The sequence below is a fragment of the Loxodonta africana genome, unplaced genomic scaffold, assembly GCF_030014295.1.
Source record: "Loxodonta africana isolate mLoxAfr1 unplaced genomic scaffold, mLoxAfr1.hap2 scaffold_41, whole genome shotgun sequence".
In the NCBI taxonomy this organism is placed as follows: Eukaryota; Metazoa; Chordata; class Mammalia; order Proboscidea; family Elephantidae; genus Loxodonta; species Loxodonta africana.
The window spans coordinates 2,183,101-2,203,941 of record NW_026975124.1 but is presented as its reverse complement, the minus strand read 5'-3'; the positions used below and the strand labels follow the sequence as shown (position 1 = coordinate 2,203,941).

At 42.9% G+C, this 20,841-nt stretch overlaps 1 long non-coding RNA gene across 1 annotated transcript in view; it reads left to right on the top strand.

Annotated features, from left to right (window-relative positions):
- Window positions 1-7,331: 7,331 nt before the first annotated feature.
- Window positions 7,332-20,841, top strand: part of LOC135229581 (uncharacterized) — an 88,963-nt gene continuing 75,453 nt past the window's right edge. The window contains exon 1 of the long non-coding RNA XR_010320269.1: window positions 7,332-7,438. This is a non-coding gene — a long non-coding RNA (uncharacterized LOC135229581). The remainder of the gene's footprint in view (window positions 7,439-20,841) is intronic.

Genomic DNA, 20,841 nt, shown 5'->3' with positions numbered 1-20,841 from the left:
CTAAATGCCACAATCAACCAACTTGATTTCACATACATATACAGAACACTCCACCCTAACAGCAGCCAAGTATACTTTCTTTTCCAATGCATATGGAACATTCTCTGGGAGAGACCACATATTAGGCCATAAAGCACACCTTAACAGAATCCAAAACATCAAAATATTGCAAAGCATCTTCTCTGACCATGAAGCTATAAAAGTAGATATCGAAAACAAAACAAAACAAAAAAAGCAGGGAAAAGAAACACTCAGAAACTGAGCAATACCTCGCTCAAAAACGACTGGGTTATAGAAGACATTAAGGATGGAATAAAGAAATTCACAGTATCCAATGAGAATGAAAACACTTCCTACCAGAACCTTTGAGACACAGGTAAAGCAGTGACCAGAGGTCAATTTATAGCAATACATGCACACATCCAAAAAGAAGAAAGGGCCAAAATCAAAGAATTATCCCTACAACTTGAACAAATAGAAATAGAGCAACAAAAGAAACCCTCAGGCATCAGAAGAAATTAAATAATAAAAAGTAGAGCAGAATTAAATGAAATAGAGATCAGAAAAAAAAAATTAAAAGAGTTAACAAGACCAAAAGCTGGTTCTTTGAAAAAATTAACAAAATTGCTAAAACATTGGCCAAATGGACAAAAGAAAAACAGGAGAAGAAGCAAATCCAACATCACAACAGACCCAACTGAAATTAAAAGAATCATATCAGATTAGTATGAAAAATCATACTCTAACAGCTTTGACAACCTAGAAGAAATGGATAAATTTCTAGAAACACATTGCCTACCTAAACTAACAGAAACAGAGGTAGAACAATTAAATAAACCTGTAACAGAAGGAGAGGTTGAAAAAGGTAATTAAAAAAATTAAAAATCTCCCAACAACAACAACAACAACAACAACAAAAAGCCCTGGCCCTGACAGCTTCCCTGGTGAGTTCTACCAAACTTTCAGGGAAGAGTTAACATTACTACTAGTAAAGGTATTTTAGAGCATTGAAAAAGATGGAATACTCCCAAACTCATTCTGTGAAGCCAGCATATCCCTGATACCAAAACCAGGTAAAGACACCACAAACACAAAAAATTACAGACCTATATTCCTCATGACGTTAGATGCAAAAATCCTCAACAAAATTCTACCCAATAGAATTCAATAACATATCAAAAAAATAATTCACCATGACCACGTGGGATTCATACTAGGTATGCAGGGATGGTTCAACATTAGAAGAACAATCGAAGTAATCCACCATATAGGTAAAACAAAGGACGAGAACCACATGATCTTATCAATTGATGCAGAAAAGGCATTTGACAAAGTCCAACACCCATTCATGATAAAAACTCTCAGAAAATAGGAATAGAAGGAAAATTCCTCAACACAATAAAGGGCATTTATATAAAGCCAACAGCCAACATCACCCTTAATGGAGAGAGTCTGAAAGCATTCCCTTGAGATCGGGAACCAGACAAGGATGCCCTTTATCACGACTCTTGTTCAACAGTGTGCTGGAGGTCCTAGCCAGAGCAATTACACCAGATAAAGAAATAAAGGGCATCCAGATTGGTAAACAAGAAGTAAAAGTATCTCTATTTGCAGATGACATGATCTTATACAGAGAAAACCCTAAAGAATCCTCAAGAAAACTACTGAAACTAATAGAAGAGTTCAGCAGAGTATCAGGATACAAGATAAACCTACAAAAATCAGTTGGATTCCTCTACACCAACAAAAAGAACATCAAAGAGGAAATCACCAAATCAATGCCATTTACGGTAGCCCCCAAGAAGATAAAATACTAGGAATAATTGTAACCAGAGACATAAAAGACCTAAAGAAAGAAAACTACAAGACACTACTAAAAGAAACCAAAAGAGACTTATGTAAGTGGACAAGCATACCTTGATCACAGACAGGAACACTGAACATTGTAAAAATATCTCTTCTACTGAAAGCGATCTATAGATGTGCTGCAATTCCAATCCAAATTCCAAGGGCATTTTTTAATGTGATGGAGAAACAAATCACCAACTTCATATGGAAGGGAAAGAGGCCCCAGATAAATAAAGCATTACTGAAAAAGAAGAACAAAGTGGGAGGCATCACGTTACCTAATTTTAGAACTTATTATACCACCATAGTAGTCAAAACAGCCTGGTACCGGTACAGCAGCAGACACATAGACCAATGGAAGAGAATTGAGAAACCAGACATAAATCCATTCACGTATTAGCTGATATTTGATAAAGGCTCAAAGTCAGTTAAATGGGGGAAAGATAGCCTCTTTAACAAATGGTGCTGGCATAACTGGATATCCCTCCACAAAAAAATGAAACAAGATCCATACCTCACACCATGCACAAAAACTAACTGAAAATGGATCAAGGACCTAAATATGAAATCTAAAATGATAAAAATCATGGAAGAAAAAACAGGGACAACACTAGGAGCCCTAATACATAGCATAAACAGTACAAAAAACATTGCTAGAGAAAAGAGAACTCCTAAAAAATCAAACACTTACGCTCATCCCAAGCCTTCACCAGAAGAGTAAACTGATTACCTACAGACTGGGAAATAGTTTTTAGCTATAACATTTCCAGTGAGCCTCTGATCTCTAAAATCTACATGATATTGCAAAAACTCAATAACAAAAAGACAAATAATCCATTTTAAAAATGGGCAAAGGATAGGAACAGGCACTTCAACGAAGAAGACATTCAGGCAGGTAACAGATACATGAGGAAATGCTCACAATCATTAGCCATTAGAGAAATGTAAATCAAAACTACAATGAGATACCATCTCACTCCAGCAAGGCTGCCATTAATCCCAAATCACAAAATAATAAATGTTGGAGAGGTTGTAGAGAGCCTGGAACACTTATTCACTGCTGGTGGGAATTTAAAATGGTGCAGCCACTTTGAAAATCAATCTGGCACTTCCTTAAAAAGCTAGAAATACAACTACAATAGGATATGGCAATCCCACTCCTTGGAATATATCTTAGAGAAATAAGAGCCTTTATATGAACAGATATATGCACAACCATGTTCATTGCAGCACTGTTTACAATAGCAGAAAGATGGAAGTAACCAAGGTGCCCATCAACAGATGAATGGATAAATAAATTGTGGTACATTCACACGGTGGAATACTTCACACAGATCAAGAACAATGATGAATCCGTGAAATATTTCATAGCTTGGAGGAATCTGGAGGGCATTATGCTGAGTGAAATTAGTCAGTTGCAAAAGGACAAATATTGTATGAGACCACTATTATAAGAACTCAAGAAATAGTTTAAACAGAGAAGAAAATATTCTTTGATGGTTATGAGGTTGGGGAGAAAGGAAGGGAGAAGGATATTCGCAAATTTAGATAGTAGACAAGAACTATTTTAGGTGAAGGGAAAGACAACATACAATAAAGGAGAGGTCAGCGTAACTGGACTAAACCAAAAGCAGTTTCCTGAATAAACCAAATGCTCCGAAGGCCAGAGTAGCAGGGGCAGCAGTTGGGGGACCATGTTTTCAGGGGACATCTAGGTTAATTGACATAATAAAATCTATTAAGAAAACATTCTGCATCCCACTTTGGTGAGTGGCATCTGCAGTCTTAAAAACACTATCGAGCAGCCATCTAAGATGCATCCATTGGTCTCAACCCACCTGGAGCAAAGGAGAATGAAGAACACCAAAGATACAAGGTAATTATGAGTCCAGAAGACAGAAATGGCCACGTAAATCCAAGATTACATCACCCTGAGACCAGAAGAACTAGATGGTGCCCATCTACAACCGAAGACTGCCCCAACAGGGAACGAAACAGAGCATCCCTGACGGAGCACGAGAGCAGTGAGATGCAGACCTCAAAGTCCCATAAAAAAATCAGACTTAATGATCTGACTGAGACTAGAGGAACCCTGGAGATCACAGTCCCCAGACCTTCTGTTGGCCCAAGACTGGAACCATTCCCAAAGCCAACTCTTCAGACAGGGATTGGACTGGATTATAGCATAGAAAATGATAGTGGTGAGGAGTGACCTTCTGGTCTCAAGTGGACACATGAGACTATGTGGGCAGCTCCCGTTTGGAGGGGAGGTGAGAAGGCAGAGGGGGACAGAAAGTGGCTGAATGGACACGGGGAATTCAGGGCTGAGAGGAGTGTGCTGTCTCATTAGTGGGAGAGGAACTAGGAGTACATAGCAAGCTGTATACTAATTTTTGTATGAGAGATTGACTTGATTTGTAAAGTTTCACTTAAAGCACACACACACAAAAGATGGAAAGAATACACAGAGTCACAGTACCAAAAGAAATGGTCGACTTTCAGTCGTTTCATGAGGTGGCATATGATGAAGAACTGGTAGTAGTGAAGCAAGAAGTCCAAGCTACACTGAAGGCACTGGCGAAAGACAAGGCTCCAGGAGCTGACAGAATACCCACTGAGTTGGTTCAACAAACAGATGCAGCACTGCAGATGCTCACTCCACCATGCAAAGAAATTTGGAAGCTAGCTACCTGGCCAACAGACTGCAAGAGATGCACGTTTGTGTCCATTCCAAAGAAAAGTGATCCAACAGATTGTGGAAGTTATCAAACGTAAATCATAGCATTAGTAAATATGGTAAACAAACAAACTCTATCTATTCTACAGTGAATATGACATTCTATCCCCAGGAGATCCAGTGATTTTATGATGTTGTTGTTAGGTGCTGATGGGTCAGTTCCAACACATAGCGACCCTGTGTACAACAGAACGGAACAGTGCCCAGGCCTGGGCCTTTCTCATTGCCGTTTGAGCCCACTGTTGCAGCCACCGTCTCAATCTGTCTCATTGAGGATCTTTGTCTTTTTCACTGATCCTCTACTTTACCAAGCAGGATGTGTTTTTCCAGGGACTGATCCCTCCTGATAATATGTCCAGAGTACGTGAGACCAAGTCTTGCTACCTACCTTTCTAAGGAGCATTCTGGCTGTACTTCTTCCAAGACAGGTGTGTTCATTCTTCTAGCAGTCCATGGCATATTCATTATTCTTCACCAACAACATAATTCAAGTTTCAGTTCCTTTGTCTTCCTTATTCATTGTCCAGCTTTAGCTGCATATGAGGTGATTGAAAATACCATGGCTTGGTTCAGGCACACCTTAGTCCTGAAAGTGACATCTTCGATTTTTAACACTTTAAAGAGGTCTTTTGTAGCAGATTTGCCCAATAAAATATGTCGTTTGATTTCTTGAAGTCTGCTTCCATGGGTGTTGATTGTGGATCCAAGTAAAATGAAATCCTTGACGACTTCAGTATTTTCTCTCTTTATTGTGATTTTTTTATTGTTCCAGTTGTGAGGATTTTTGTTTTCTTTACGTTGAAGTGTAATCCATACTGAAGGCTGAAGTCTTTGATCCTCATCAGTAAGTGCTTCAAGTCCTCTTCACTTTCGGTAAGCAAGGTTGTGTCATCTGCATGTCTAGGCTGTTAATGAGTCTTCCTCCAATCCTGGTGCCCCTTCTTCTTCATATAGTCCAGCTTCTTGGAGTGTATGGATTATATGTTTTTTTAAAGACACTCTGTTTTTGGTTATTTACTATGGCAGCCCTGGAAAATGAATACAGAGCCCTTCACCAAGAACAAGTCAAGTTAGCACCAAAAATGCTCCTGTAAGGGTAGCCACGTAACATGAGACATGGCAGTTTTTAAAAAGTATGAAGTAAAACTTTCAGCTTTGACAAAGAAAGGGCTCCTCTAAGTCCAGGTTCTAAGTCCTTTGCTGTTGGGTCAATTCTATCTCATAGCGACCCTAAAGGACAGAGTAGAATTGACCCATAGGGTTTCCAAGGAGTGGCTGGTAGATTTGAACTGCTTGAATAAGTATTGTGAAAAAATACAACCCTGACACACAACTTTTCTGAGCTTAGTATTAAAACGAAACAAAAAAGTCACTGTCGAGTGGATTCTGACTCATAGGGACCCTATAGGACAGAGTAGAGCTTCCCCACAGGGTTTCCAAGGAGCAACTGGTAGATTCAAACTGCAGACCTTTTGGTAGCACCCAAATGCATAATCATCGCACCACCAGTGGCTTTCAAATTCTTAGAACCTGGAAAACTATTCTACCTCAGAGTGGTATCCACAGCTGGGAACTGTTCTTCACACTTGGATGACCTCAGACATCCAAATCTAACATGTCCAGAAAAAATCTTTTGCTCATTTTCTCAAGTTTGTTCCTCCATGGTTTTCCACGTGGTAGAGGATGGCTCTGGTGACCATGCTCTCGTGGTAGCCTGAATTCCAGAAGTCACCTTTGATTCTCCATTCCCCTCATCCCATACATCTGATCCACCAGCAATTCTTGGCAGCTCAAGCTCCAGAGTACACCTCAAGCCTGACCACTGTTCCCACCTGCACTACCACCATCACTCCTCACCCTGACCACTGCAGAAGCATCCTGACTGGTCCTCTGTATTTGCTGTCTTCAAGTTATCCTGGGCTACAGTTAATTCCTGGGACACATTCTTTCTCAAGACTATTGAACAATAGAAGTAGAAGGGCATTTAGTTGTATGCTACCTCCTCCACTTGAGCTGCACGCCCCTCAGAAATCACTTTTCACTGTCCACTCTATAATGTCTCTATTCCAATTTCCTGTCTTTGGCCGCACTGCTTTGATAGCGTGCATGCATGTGTGCTTCAGGGGTCATGTAGACAGATATCTGGAGGAATTTTTCTTAGTACAATCATGGTTGTGTGCCATCAAGAGATTCTGACTCATATCAACCCTTATGACAACTTAGAACTGCCTCACAAGATTTCCTAGGTTGCAGTCTTTATGGCGCAGCCCTGGTGGCACCCGTGGTTAAGAGCTCAGCTGCTAACCAAAGGGTGGACAGTTCGAATCCACCAGTTGGTTCTTTGCAGAAAGACATGGCAGTCTGCTTCTGTAAAGACTTATAGTCTTAGACACCCTATGGGGCAGTTCTACTCTGAGTCAGAATTGATTCAACAGCAACTGGTTTGGGATTTTGTTTGGTTAGAATCTTTATGGGAGCCCATCTGCAGATCTTTTCAACCCCTGAGCTGGTGGGTTCCAACGGCCCACCTTTCAGTTAGCCAAGCACTTAACCTTTGCACCTCCAATACTTAACTCTGCGCGGGAGAGGGCCCTCTCCTGACGTCTCCTGTCTCCTCACCCCGCACACCTTGGCGTTGTCCTTGCTTCTAGACCCCACCCTCCCCTCTGGAGGCCCAACCCCCCCACGCCCGCCCTCAACCCGGGCCGCTGGGAGGGGCCGGCAGCCATGTTGCAAGCCGTCCAGCCAGTTACTCCCGGAAGCGCTGGGACGGGTGGTGAGGGGCCCAGGCCGGATGGCGCGCCTTAGAGAGGGTGCTGTTCGTGCTGCTTTCCGGGCTGCGTTCTCTGAAAGGTATGAAACTGGGGCAGGTGGGTGGAGGGACCCGCTCCCAGACTGAACAAGCCCGGCCCCTCGAAGGTGTGGAGGGAAGGCGCCAGGAGGGCGGTTCCCAGTCCCAGCATCCCGTGGGCTCCAGAGGTTGGGGAGTCCGGACGTTGGGTTAGCAGCTTGCATCGCCCCCTCCAGCGTATCCCGTCCCGAGAGATTCCCAGGGGCGGACGCGGTGCGGGGCCGGGTGGACGCAGCCACTCTAGGGGCTGCGAGAGGGAGCCTCTGGCCCGGGAGACGCAGCTGGTCTGCGAAATTTGCATCCCCTGGATTTGCGGGGGGAGGGGGGGTCCAGCCTGGGGATCCAGCTGCAGAGGGCCCTCGGGCCTGGGGGCTTGAAGGGCTTGGGGAGAAAGGCCGTGTCCAGGGCTGCGCCCGGGTCCCTACTCTGCCCGGGGCGGGTTTGCGGGCCAAGCTGGGGGATGGGCGCCTGCCCCGCCCCCGCCCCCACCTGCTCCCTGTGCCAGGGGGGAAACCAAGGCCCAGAGTTCGCCCGGGGGGGGTGAGATTCCAGACTGACAGCGGGGCACTCGCCCCCATTCGTCGTCCCACCCCCACCAGACTCCGTAGGGTGCCAGGGACAGGGGAGAGAGGGATCCCCCGCCCAAGGCCCTGCTGCCCCTTACTGTTTTGGGCGCTGTGCCTGGGAGGCTGAGGCACCCCGCGCCCGCCCGCGCTCGGCTGGTCTACTCTCAGGGCTGGGGTGTCGGCACGGCCCCGGCCCCACCGGGAAAGGAAGGGGTCCTGGGAATCTGTGGAGCTGCGCAGGGATCCTATTCCTTGTGGAAGCAACGACTCAGTGTCTGTTAACAGTGTGGATGCCGGGTCCCGCTCCCCCTCTGGGTGGCGGGGGTGGGGGTAGCAGGAAGGGGTCCTGAGCAACCAGGTTGTTTGTTAACTTAAAGGTTTGTGCGGGGCTGTGTACGGGTCGCTGTGGACGCGGTCTCTGGTGCTGAGGGGATATGAGGGTTCCTCACACTGGCGGGATTTGGAGCCTCTACCCTGGTGGCAGTGGGTTCAGTGGGTTACCCTGGTGGCGTAGTGGTTAAGTGCTGAGGCTGCTAGCCAAAAGGAAGGCAGTTTGAATGCACCAGGCACTCCTTGGAAACTCTGTGGGGCGGTTCTACTCTGTCCTATAGGGTCGCTATGAGTCAGAATTGACTCGATGGCAACAGGTGTGGTTTTTTTTTTAGGTTGGAGATTAGGTGTCTTTCGGGCTGACTTTTGAAGGTCTGGAGCTGGCGGTTTATGAGGGTTTATAAGGGTTTTAAGAGCTCCAGCCATGGGCACCAACCCGATCTTGCAGCCCCTGTGGACGGACCGTCCCCCGCCCCAGGGGGATTGGCTGCTCTGGGAACCCGAGCCCCCAGAGGGCGGTGAGCTGACAAACGTGAGTGATGCCCTGCAGGCTCCAGTCGGCGGGGCAGCCCTGCTCACATGGCCTCAATAGGGGCAGTGGGCTTCGTGCCTGGGGGGTGGTTTCCGAATGTTCACTCGTGTCCCCCCATCCCGTGCGGGGCGACAACTCTCCCCTGGGCGGGGACCTAGTAGAGGCCTGCAGGGCATCAGGATGTGGAGGGGCAGAGCTTGAGCGGGGAGAGCGTGGCCCTACAGGTTCCTGTAGGTGACCTCGGCAGGGGGGTGCGGGTCGTGAAGTCCAGGCCTGGTCGAGGACTCACTAGGTCGCGCAGAAGGAGTGGGTTAGGATAATCATAGCATTAATGGGAGTATTGAGAGAGCGCCCTGGGGCGTTGGGTCCCTGGGGAAAAAAAGCTGCTATCGCCACTGGAGCGGTACCCAGGTCCGTCCCGGCTTAGGTCCAGGAGGTTCCCATGCTCGGAGTGTCTGGTGGGCAGAACAGAACCGGCGGTGCGCAGGCCCTCTCGCGGCCTTGCGCCGAATCGCTGAAGTTCAGTGTCAGGCTACTCTAAGCCATGGTTTTGGAACTGAATAGTGAAGCAGAGCAAAGAAATGATGCCATGCCTTGATGGGACCGGTGGAGACACCAAGAAGCAAAGCACAGCTGAAACTTCAAAATTCCACTGAGTGTTAGTAGGATTTGGAGGGAGAAAATAGACGGAGAGTCGAGAGGCCCAGAGATGCAGAAGGGTTGGAGGATTAGGGTTAGGGGTTAGGGTTTGGTGTTAGGGGTCCAGGTTTGGGGGTTAGAGGTTTGGGAGTTAGGTTTAGGGGTATAGGTTTTAGGTGGTTGGGGGTTGGGGTTAGGGCTGGGGTTACTAGGCTCGGGCACAAGTGGTTTAAGGTTATGGTTAGGGTTAGAGTGAGGCTGAGGTTGATTCCCCAGTCTCGTGTACCGTCTCGTCCTTCACCAGAGTTACCACGTATCTGTTGTTTGGTTGGAAACCCTGATGGTGTAGTGGTTAAGACCCACCGGTGCTAACCAAAGGTCTGTAGTTCGAATCCACCAGGCACTCCTTGGAAACTCTATGGGGCAGTTCTAATCTGTCCTATAGAGTCTCTGTGAGCTGGAATCGACTCGACGGCGGTGGGTTTTGGTTTTTTTGGTTATTGTTTAGTTGGCTTTTCTCTACCCTCTTTGTCTCCCTGGTGAACATCAAGGATTGTTTCTGTGTGTAAATTTTTCATGGGTTTTTATGATAGTGGTCTCTTAGTGTATATGTCGTTTTGTGATTGACTTAGTCAGTGTGATGTGCTCCAGGTTCATCCATGGCATGAGATGTTTCGGAGATTCATTATTGGTCTTTTTTGTCGTGTAGTGTTCCACTGTGTGTATGTACCCGTAGTTTGTTTATCCGTTCCTCTGTGGATGAGCACTGAGGTTGTTTCCGTCTTTTTGCTACTGTGAATAATGTTGCAGTGAACATGGGTGTGCATATGTCTATTCCTGTGACTGCTCATGGAAACCCTGGTGGCTAGTGGTTAAGTGCTACGGCTGCTAACAAAAAGGGTTAGGGTTTGGGGTTAGGGATGTTAGGGTTAGAGTTGTTAGAGTTAGGGTTAGGGTTTGGGGTTAGGGTTTGCGGTTTGGGGGTTAGAGTTTAGAGTTAGGGTTTTTCGGTTAGGGTTTTTGGGTTGGGGTTAGGTGTTAGGTTTAGGGTTAGGGTTTGAGGTTAAAGTTTGGAGTTACAGGTTAGGTGTTAGGGGTTGCATTTTGGGGTTTAGGGTTTTGGGGTTTAGTCGTTAGGGTTTGGGTTAGGTTTTAGTTGTTAGGGTTTAGGTTTAGGGTTGGGGTTGGTGTTGGGTTTGTTTGGGATTTGTGGTTTGGGGTTAGAGGGTTGGGGTTAGAGGGTAGGTGTTAGAGGCCTGGGGTTTAGAGGGTTGGGGGTTAGACATTGAGGGAGTTAAGGTGAGGGGTTAGAGGTTGAGAAGATTATAGAGTGAGGGAGTGAGAAGGTGAGCGTGTGAGGGGGTGAAGGTTAGGGTTTAGGGTGAGAGGGTTTAGGCTTAGAGTTCAGAGGCTTAGGGTTAGGGGGTTAGGGTTTCGGGGTTCAGAGGTTGGGATTGGTGTTGTGGTTAGGGTTAGAGAGTTAGGTTTAGAGGTTTAGGGTTAGAGGATTAGGGGTATGATTTAGAGGTTTAGGGTTAGGGGTTAGGGCTAGGGTTTAGGGGTTCAGGTTTAGGGGTTTGGGATGGGTTTGGGGTAAGGTTTTAGGGTTTAGGGTTAGAGGGTTAGGTTTAGGGCTTAGGGCTTAGACTTTAGGGTTTTAGGATTTAGGTTATATTTAGGGCTTAGGGTTTAGAACCTAGGGTTTAGGGCTTAGGGTTTAGGGTTTAAGGCTTAGAGTGAGGGTTAGGGCTGGGGGCTGGGGTTAGGGTTTAGGTTTTAGGGTTTAGGGTTAGGATATTAGGGCTAGAGGGTTAGATGGTTAGATGGTTTAGGGTTTAAGTTAGGGTTTAGGGGTTAGGGGTTGGGGTTAAGGGTGTTAGTGTTTAGGGTTTTGGCATTTAGGGTATTAGGGTTAAATGTGTTAGGGCTAAAGTTGTTAGGGTTTTGCATGTTAGGGTTTTAAGTGTTATGGTTTAGGGTTAAGTGTTAGGGTTAGGCTTAGGCTCATTCTTAGGTTTAGGGCTAGAGATTTGAGGTTTAGGGTTTGGGGTTGAGTTTGGGGGTTGGGGTTAGGTTTAGGTCTAGGGTTACAGGGTTAGAGTTAGAGGGTTAGGGTTTCAGATTAGGGTTTCAGGTTAGTGTTAGAGGGTTAGGGTTTGAGGGTTGGGGTAGAGTAGTTAGGGTTAGGGCTGTTAGAGTTAGGGTGGTTAGGGTTTAGGGTTAGGTGTTAGCGTTTAGGCTTTACGGTTAGGTTTACGGTTTAGGCTTTGGGGTTTGAGTTTTGGGTTTAGGGTTTTCGGCTTAGAGTATAGGGTTTAGAGTGTATGATTTTAGTGTGTAGTGTTTTGGGGTGTAGGTGTTTAGGTTGTAGGGTTTAGAGTATAGGGGTTAGTGTTTGGGTTAGGGTTAGAGTTTAGGGCCTTGGTGGTTAGAACCTAAGGGCTTAGTGTCTTAGGGGCTTTGGGGCTTGGGGCTTAGGGCTTAGGGGCTAGAGTTAGAGGGCTAAGGCCAGAGGGCCAGAAGGCCAGAGGGCCAGGCTGATTTGATTCCTGGCTGGCAATTTTTTTCCTTCAATATTTTATATAAGTCATCCCTTTGCCTTCTTGCCTGCATGATTTCTGCTGAGTAGTCCACGTTTATTATTATTTACTCTCCTTCGTTGGTGACTTCCTTTATCCCTAGCCTCTCTTAAAATTCTCTTTGTATTTGTTTTTGGCAAGTTTGATTATTATATGTCTCGGTCACTTTCTTTTGAGATCTACCTTACGTGGAATTCCATGAGCATCTTTCATGATATCAGGGAAGTTTTCTGCCAACAAATCTTCAACAGTTCCCTCTGTATTTTCTGTTAGCCCTCCCTCTTCTGGTACCGCAATCACTCATAGTTATTTCTCTTGATAAAGTCCCACATGATTTTTTGGATTTCTTCATTTTTTAAAATTCTTTTATCTGGTTTCTCTTCAAATATATTGGTCCCAAGTGTTTTATCTTCAATCTCAGTAATTCTGCCTTCCAGTTCTTCAATTGTGCTCTTAGTTTCTATCGAGTTTTCTAATACTGTAATTTTATTGTTTATCTTCTGAATTTCTGATTGCAGTCTCTGTATGGTTTCTTGCAGCTTATTAAATTTTTAATTACGTTCTTGAGTAATCTTTTTAATTTTTTCGGCTGCTTTATCTTTGTGTTCCTTGACTTGTTCTGCATTTTGCCTCATTTCCTTCCTAATGTCTTTAAGAGTTCTGTATATTAATCTTTTGTATTCTGCATCTGGTAATTCCAGGATTGCACCTTCATCCAGAAGATTCCTTGAGTCTTTGTTCTGAAAGCTTGTTGAAGCAATCATGGGTCAGCTTTTTTTTTTTTTACTTTTTATTGTGTTTTAAGTGAAAGTTTACAAATCAAGCCAGTCTATCACATAAAAACTTACACACAACTTGTTGCATATTCCCAATTACTTTCCCCACAATGGGACAGCCCACTGCCTCCTTCCACTCTTTCTTTTCGTGAGCATTTTGCCAGTTTCTAAGCCCCTCTACCCACCCACCTCCCTTCCAGGCAGGAGACGCCAACATTGTCTCAAGTGTCCACCCAAACCAAGTAGCTCATGCCTCACCAGCATCCCTCTCCAACCCATTGTCTAGTCCAATCCATGTCTGATGAACTGGCTTTGGGGAGGGTTCCTGTAGTGGGTAAACGGAAGGTGTAGGGCCCATGATCACTGGGGTCCTTCCAGTCTCAGTCAGACCATTAAGTCTGGTCTTTTTATGAGAATTTGGGGTCTGCATCCCACTGTTCTCCTGCTCCCTCAAGGGATCTCTGTTACGTTCCCTGTCAGGGCAGTCATTGGTTGTGGCCCGGCGCTATCTAGTTCTTCTGGTCTCAGGATGATGTAGTCTCTAGTTCATGTAGTCCTTTCTGTCTCTTGGGCTCGTTATTATCTTATGTTCTTGGTGTTCTGCATTCTCCCTTGATCCGGATGGGTTGAGAATCATTGATGCATCTGAGATGGCTGCTTGCTAGCATTTAAGATCCCAGATGCCACTCTTCAAAGTGGGATGCAGAATGTTTACTTAATAGATTTTATTATGTCAGTTGACTTAGATGTCCCCTGAAACCATGGTCCCCAAACCTCTGCCCCTGCTTTGCTGACCTTCGAAGCATTCAGTTTATTCAGGAAACTGCTTTGGTTTAGTCCAGTTGTGCTGACCTCCACTGTGTTGAGTGTTCTCCTTCCATTCACCCAAAGTAGTTCTTGTCGATCTCTTTAGTAAATACCCCTCTCATACCCTCCCTCCCTCCCCCTTCTTGTAAAAACAAAGGAATATGTTCTTCTCAGTTTAAACTATTTCTCAAGATCTTATAATAGTGGTCTTGTACACTATTTGACCTTTTGCAACTAATTTCACTCAGCATAATGCCTTCCAGGTTTCTCCATGTTATGAAGTATTTCACAGATTCGTCACTGTTCTTTATCGATGTGTAGTATTCCATTGTGTTTATATACCATAATTTATTTATCCATTCATCCATTGATGGGCACCTTGGTTGGTTCCATCTTTTTGCTCTTGTAAACAGTGCTGCAGTAAACACAGATGTGCATATATCTATTTGTTTAAAGGCTCTTATTTCTCTAGAATGTATTCCGAGGAGTGGAATTGCTGGGTTGTATGGTAGTTCTATTTCTAGGTTTTCAGGAAGCGCCAAATTGATTTCCAAAGTGGTTGTATACCATTTTACATTCCCACCAGCAGTGTATAAGTGTTCCAGTCTCTCCCCAGCCTCTCCAACATTTATTATTTTGTGTGTTTTGGATTAATGCCAGCCTTGTTGGAGTGACATGGAATCTTATTGTAGTTTTGATTTGCATGTCTCTAATGGCTAATCTTCGAGAGCAGTTTCTCATGTATCTGTTAGCTGCCTGAATGTCTTCTTTAGTGAAGTGCCTGTTCATATCCTTTGCCCATTTTTTAATTGGGTTGTTATCTTTTTGTGGTTGAGTTTTAGCAGAGTTATGTAGATTTTAGAGGTCAGGCACCAGGTGGAGATGTCTTATCTGAAAACTTTTTCCTAGTCTGTAGGTGGTCTTTTTACTCTTTTGGTGAAGTCTTTAGATGAGCATAGGTGTTTGATTTTTAGGAGCTCCCAGTTATCTGGTTTCTCTTCGTCATTTTTAGTAATGTTTTGTATTCTGTTTATGCCATGTATTAGGTCTCCTAGTGTTGTCCCTATTTTTTCTTCCATAATCTTTATCGTTTTAGATTTTATGTTTAGGTCTTTGATTCATTTGGAGTTAGTTTTTGTGCATGGTGTGTGGTAGGGGTCCTGTTTCATTTTTTGCAGATGGATATACAGTTACGCCAGCACCTTTTGTTAAAAAGACTGTCTTCTCCCCAATTAACTGACACTGGGCCTTTGTCAAATATCAGCTGCTCATATGTGGATGGATTTATATCTGGATTCTCAATTCTGTTGCATTGGTCTACGTGTGTATTTTTGTACCAGTATCAGGCTGTTTTGACTCCTGTGGCGGTATAATTGGTTCTAATATCAGGCAGAGTGAGTCCTCCCACTTTGTTCTTTTTTAGTAATGCTTTACTTATCCGCGACTTCTTTCCCTTCCATATGAAGTGGGTGATTTGTTTCTCCATCTTTTTAAAAAATGACATTGGAATTTGGATCGGAAGTACATTGTGTCTATAGATGGCTTTTAGTAGAACGGACAATTTTACAATGTTGTCTTCCTATCCATGAGCAAGGTATGTTTTTCCAATTACTTAGGTCCCTTTTTTTTTTTTTGCAGTAGTACCTTGTAGTTTTCTTGGTATAGCTCTTTTACATTTTCGGTAAGGTTTATTCCTAAGTATTTTATCTTCTTGGGGGCTGCTCTGAATAGTATTCATTTGGTGATTTCCTCTTCAATGTTCTTTTTGTTGGTGTAGAGGAATCCAACCGATTTTGTACGTTTATACTGTAACCTGAAACTCTGCTGAATCCTTCTATTAGTTTTAATAGTTTTCTTGAGGATTCCTTAGGGTTTTCTGTGTATAAGATAATGTCGTTGGAAAATAGAGATAATTTTACTTCTTCCTTACCAGTCTGGATGCCCTTTATTTCTTTGTCTAGCCCAGTTGCTCTGGCTAGGACCTCTAGCACAATGTTGAATAAGAGTGGTGATAAAGGGGATCCTTGTCTGTTTCCCGTTCTCAAGGGAAATGCTTTCAGGCTCTCTGCATTTAGGATGATGCTGGGTATTGGCTTTGTATCAATACCCTTTATTATGTTGAGGAGTTTTCCTTCTATTCCTATTTTGCTGAGAGTTTTTATCATGAGTGGGTGTTGGACTTTGTGAAATGCCTTTTCTGCATCAATTGATAAAATTATGTGGTTCTTGTCTTTTTTTTATGTGGTGGATAACATTAATTGTTTTTCTAATATTGAACCAACCTTGCATACCTGGTATAAATCCTACTTGGTGATGATGGATTCTTTTTTTGATATGTTGTTGAATTCTATGGGCTAGAATTTTCTTGAGGATTTTTGCATCTATGTTCTTGAGGGATATAGGTCTGTAATTTTCTTTTTGTGTGTTATCTGTAGCTGGTTTTGGTATCAGGGTTATGCTGGCTTCGTAGGAGGAGTTAGGTAGTATTCTGTCCTTTTCTATGCTTTGAAATACCTTCAGTAGTAGTGGTAAGTCTTCCCTGAAAGTTTGGTAGAACTTTGCAGTGAAGCCGTCAGGGCCAGAACTTTATTTTTGGGGAGTGTTTTCATTACCTTTTCAATCTCTTTTTTTGTTATGGGTCTATTTAGTTGTTCTACTTCAGTTTGTGTTAGTTTAGGTAGGTAGTGTTTTTCTAGGAATTCATCCATTTTTTCTAGATTTTCAAATTTGCTAGAGAACGATTTTTTGTAGTAATCTGATATGATTGTTTTAATTTCAGTTGGATCTGTTGTGATATGGCCCATCCCATTTCTTATTTGGGTTATTGGTTTCTTTTCCTGTATTTCTTTAGTCAGTCTGGCCAGTGGTTTATCAATTTTGTTAATTTTTTCAAAGAAGCAGTTTTTGGCCTTGTTAACTCTTTCAATTATTTTTCTGTTCTCTAATTCATTTAATTTTGCTGTAGTTTTCATTTTTTGCTTTCTTCTGGTGCCTGACAGTTCCTTTTGTTGCTCTCTTTCTGTTTGTTCAAGTTGTAGGGACAGTTCTTTCATTTTGGCTCTTCTTTAATATGTGTGCCTTTATTGATATAAATTGACCTCTGAGCACTGCTTTCACCATGTCCCAAAGGTTTTCATAGGAAGTGTTTTCAGTCTCGTTGAATTCTGTGAATTTCTTTATTCCCTCCTTAAGGTCTTCCATAACCCAGTCTTTTTTGAGCAGGGTATTGTGCAGTTTCCAAACATTTGATTTCTTTTGCCTGGTTTTTCTGTTATTGATTTTTACTTTTATGGTCTTTTGTTCAGAGAAGATGTTTTGTAATATTTCAGTGTTTTGCATTCTGTAAAGGCTTGTTTTATGACCTAATATGTGATCTGTTCTAGAGAATGTTTCATGTGCACTAGAAAAGAAATTACAGTTTGCAGCTGTTGGGTGGAGTGTTCTGTATAAGTCTATGAAGTGAAGTTGTTTAATTGTAGCAATTAGATCTTCCGTGTCTCTATTGAGCTTCTTACTACATTTCCTACCCTTTACCGAGAGGGTTGTGTTGAAGTCTCCTACCATAATTGTGGAGGTGTCTGTCTCACTTTTTAATTCTGTTAACATTTGTTTTATGAATGTTGTGGCCCTGTCATTGGGTGCATAAATATTTAATATGGTTATATCTTCCTTGTAAATTGCCCTTTAATCATATGTAGTGTCCTTCTTTATCCTTTGTGGTGGATTTAACTTTAAAGTCTATTTTGTCGGAAATTAATATTGCCTCTCCTGCTCCTTTTTGATTGTTATTTGCTTGATATATTTTTATCCATCCTTTCAGTTTTAGTTTATTTGTGTCTCCAAGTCTAAGGTGTGTCTCTTTTATGCAGCATACAGTCTGATCGTGTTTTTTAATCCAGTTTGCAACTTTCTGTCTCTTTATTGGTGAATTTAGTCCATTTACATTAAGTGTAATTAGATAAGTATGAGTTTAGTGCTGTCATTTTGATGCCTGTTTTTGACAATTTCATTTTTCCATTTACTTTTTTGTGCTGAGTTTTTCTTTGTAGAATGTGTGTTCCTCCTTTTTATAGTAGTTGAATTTATTTTGGTGAGTCCTTATGTTTACCTTGGTTTTTATTTTGAAGTATGGAATTCTTAGACCTCATTTTGGTTACCTTAATATTTACCCCAGTTTGACTAAGTAAAAATCTAACTTCTTTCTCCCTATATCGCCTTGGTTTCCTCTCCATATGTAAGATATATGCCTCCTGTATTTAGTCCCTCTTTTTTGACTATTGTAATCTTTTACATAATGACATCAGTGATTCCCTATTTTGAGTAATTTTTTTTTTAATTAATCTTACTTTGTTTTTGTGATTTCCCTATCTGAGTTGATATCAGGATGTTTTGTTCTGTGACCTTGTGTTGTGTTGGTATCTGATGTTATTGATTTTCTGACCAAAGAATTTCCTTTAGTACTTCTTGCAGTTTTGGTTCATTTTTTCAGATTCTCTAAGCTTGTGTTTATCTGTAAATATCTTAATTTCACCTTCATGTTTTAGAGTTTTGCTGGATATATGATTCTTGGCTGACAGTTTTTCCTCTTTCAGTGCTCTATATATGTCATCCTATTGCCTTCTTGCCTGCATGGTTTCTGCCGAGTAGTGCAAAGTTATTGATTCTCCTTTGTAGGTAACTTTTCGTTTATCCTTGGGTGCTTTTAAAATTTTCTCTTTATCTTTGATTTTGGCAGATTTGATGATATGTCTTGGTGATTTTCGTTTGGTATCTATCTTGTATGAGGTTCGATGAGCATCTTGGGTAGATATCTTTTCATCTTTCATGAGGCCAGGGAATTTTTGTGCCAACACATCTTCCACTATTCTCTCTGTATTTTCTGTTATCCCTCCCTGTTCTGGAACTCCAATCACATGCAAATTATTCTCGATAGAGTCTCCCATGATTCTTAGGGTTTCTTCATAGTTTTAAATTCTTTTATCTGACTTTTCTTCAACTATATTTGTGTCAATTGTCTTATCCTCCAGCTCCCCCACTCTGACTTCCTATTGAATTGTCTGATTCTGTGACTTTATTGTTACTCTTTTGGATTTCTGAATGCTGTGTCGCTATGGATTCTTACAGCTTATTAATTTTTTCACTATGTTCTTGAATAATCTTTTGGATTTCTTCAACTGCTTTATCCGTGTGTTCCTTGGCTTTTTCTGTAGATTGCCTTATTTCACTTGTGAGGTCATCCCTGATGTCTTGAAGCATTCTGTATATAATTTTTTTATATTCTACATTTGGCAATTCTAGGAATGTATCTACATCTGGGAATGATTTTGATTCTTTGATTTGGGGGGTTGTAGAAGGAATCATGGTCTGCTTCTTCATGTGATTTGATGTCGACTGCTGTCTCTGAGCCATTTATAAGATATTGTAATATTTTATATTTGCTCACTGAGTCTTATCTTCTTGTTTTGTTTTGTTGCAGTACACCCAGATGGGCTACTAGATTGTGGTATCATGATTGCTGTAGCTTTTGAATCACTTACATCCTGTTACCAGCTTCCCTGAGCTGTTACCAGGTGTATAAGCGTATGAGTCCATTCACTATTCTCGAATAGAATCAGCTCAGGTGTCCTCATAGCTGGTTACCTAGTGTGTGGTGTAGGCTCTCACCTATTATCTTAGAGGAGTAGTGGTGATGGTTCTATGCACCAGTTTCTATTAGTGGCAGGGGGTCACATTTCGAGGAGGGCAGGATGCTGACAGTCTTCCTTCAAGTGTCAGTGAGGTAGGTGTGGCTCTATTCTCTAGAGTGCTCTGGTGGGTGGGCTTTGCAGCTGTATCTTAGGCACCCAATGCTTGGGTAGGCGTCACTATTCTCAGACCCCTCTAGCAGGTGGCTAGGTGGTGTGGGTGGAGTCTCAGCCCTCTTTTCGCTGGTGTGGATCAGTGAGGGCTCTGTTTAATAGGTAGAGAGGTATCTGACCTCCAAAACTTGCCTTTCCACTGCTGAGCTAAAACAATTATGGTCAGATCTCTATCAGAATTGCCTTTGCATTATAATAGCCACCTAGTTACCTGTAGGGTGAAAGCCAAAGACTATGGGTCTCTTAATGCCTGGATGGAGCTGATTCTGTATTGTTAATTGCAGTTTAGGGAAGTCAGGGAAGGATTTTTTTCTTTGATGGTTAAATGCTGCTTTTCTCAGGCCAGGAGAATGGGTTAGAAAAGAAAGAAGAAAAAAAATCCAGCAGTGCACTTCACTCGCTGGCACAGGGAATTCCAATGTTAATGAAGCTGGCTGGGGCAATGAGGGGTGGAATCAGATATATAGAAGAGAGTAGCCTAGCAAAATATAGAAAGTTACTTATGTTGTTTGGTGAGGACTGTTTTTTCTGAGATTCCAGAGCATTGTGCAGCTTGTGTGTGCTGGCTGTATCCCTGCTGAGACTGTCTCAGAGGGTTAGGGCTGCATCCATGATCACACCGTCTCAGGAAGATGCAATCAGCTCCCCCAAACTTATTCCAAAGCCCAGCACCAAGGTTTCTTTTCTGGGACCCTGCACTCCAGGCTCCAAAACCAGTCGCTGCTTCCCCATGGTTTTTCATTTCCCTGTCAGCCGCGTCTGTGTGGAGCCTGCGTGTGCTGTCTGGGTCCCCTCCGAGGTTGGTCCTGAGGGTTAGGCCTACATCCGTGCTTCCCTGTCTCAGTAAGCTACAATCAGCCCCACCACTCTGGCACCAGGGAACCATGAGGGCTCTAGGCGGTGGCATGAGACACTGGCTCTGGAAGCGGTCCCTGCTGCAGTGTGGCTTTTCACTCCCCGTCACTCAGGTCAACTCCTTAGTTCTGTGTTTGATGGTCAGGGTTTGTAGATTGTCCTTTATGTAATTGATTCACTTGTTTTTCGAGTGTTTGTTTCAAGAGGGATAAGCAGAAGCTTCTACCTAGTGAGCCATCTTGGTCCTGCCCCCGTGTCTGCCTCTTTATGTGATTTGATATCGACTTATCTGAGCCATCTATAAGTTATTGTATTAGTTTATTTTATGCTTGCTTTTTGTATCCTAGCTTCTTGCTTTGTTTAGTTTTGTTATACCCAAATAAGCTGCTTGAGTGCACTAGGTTGATTATTTTCACCTTCGAAGCTCTAATGTACTATCACCAGATGGCTAGCACTGTTACCA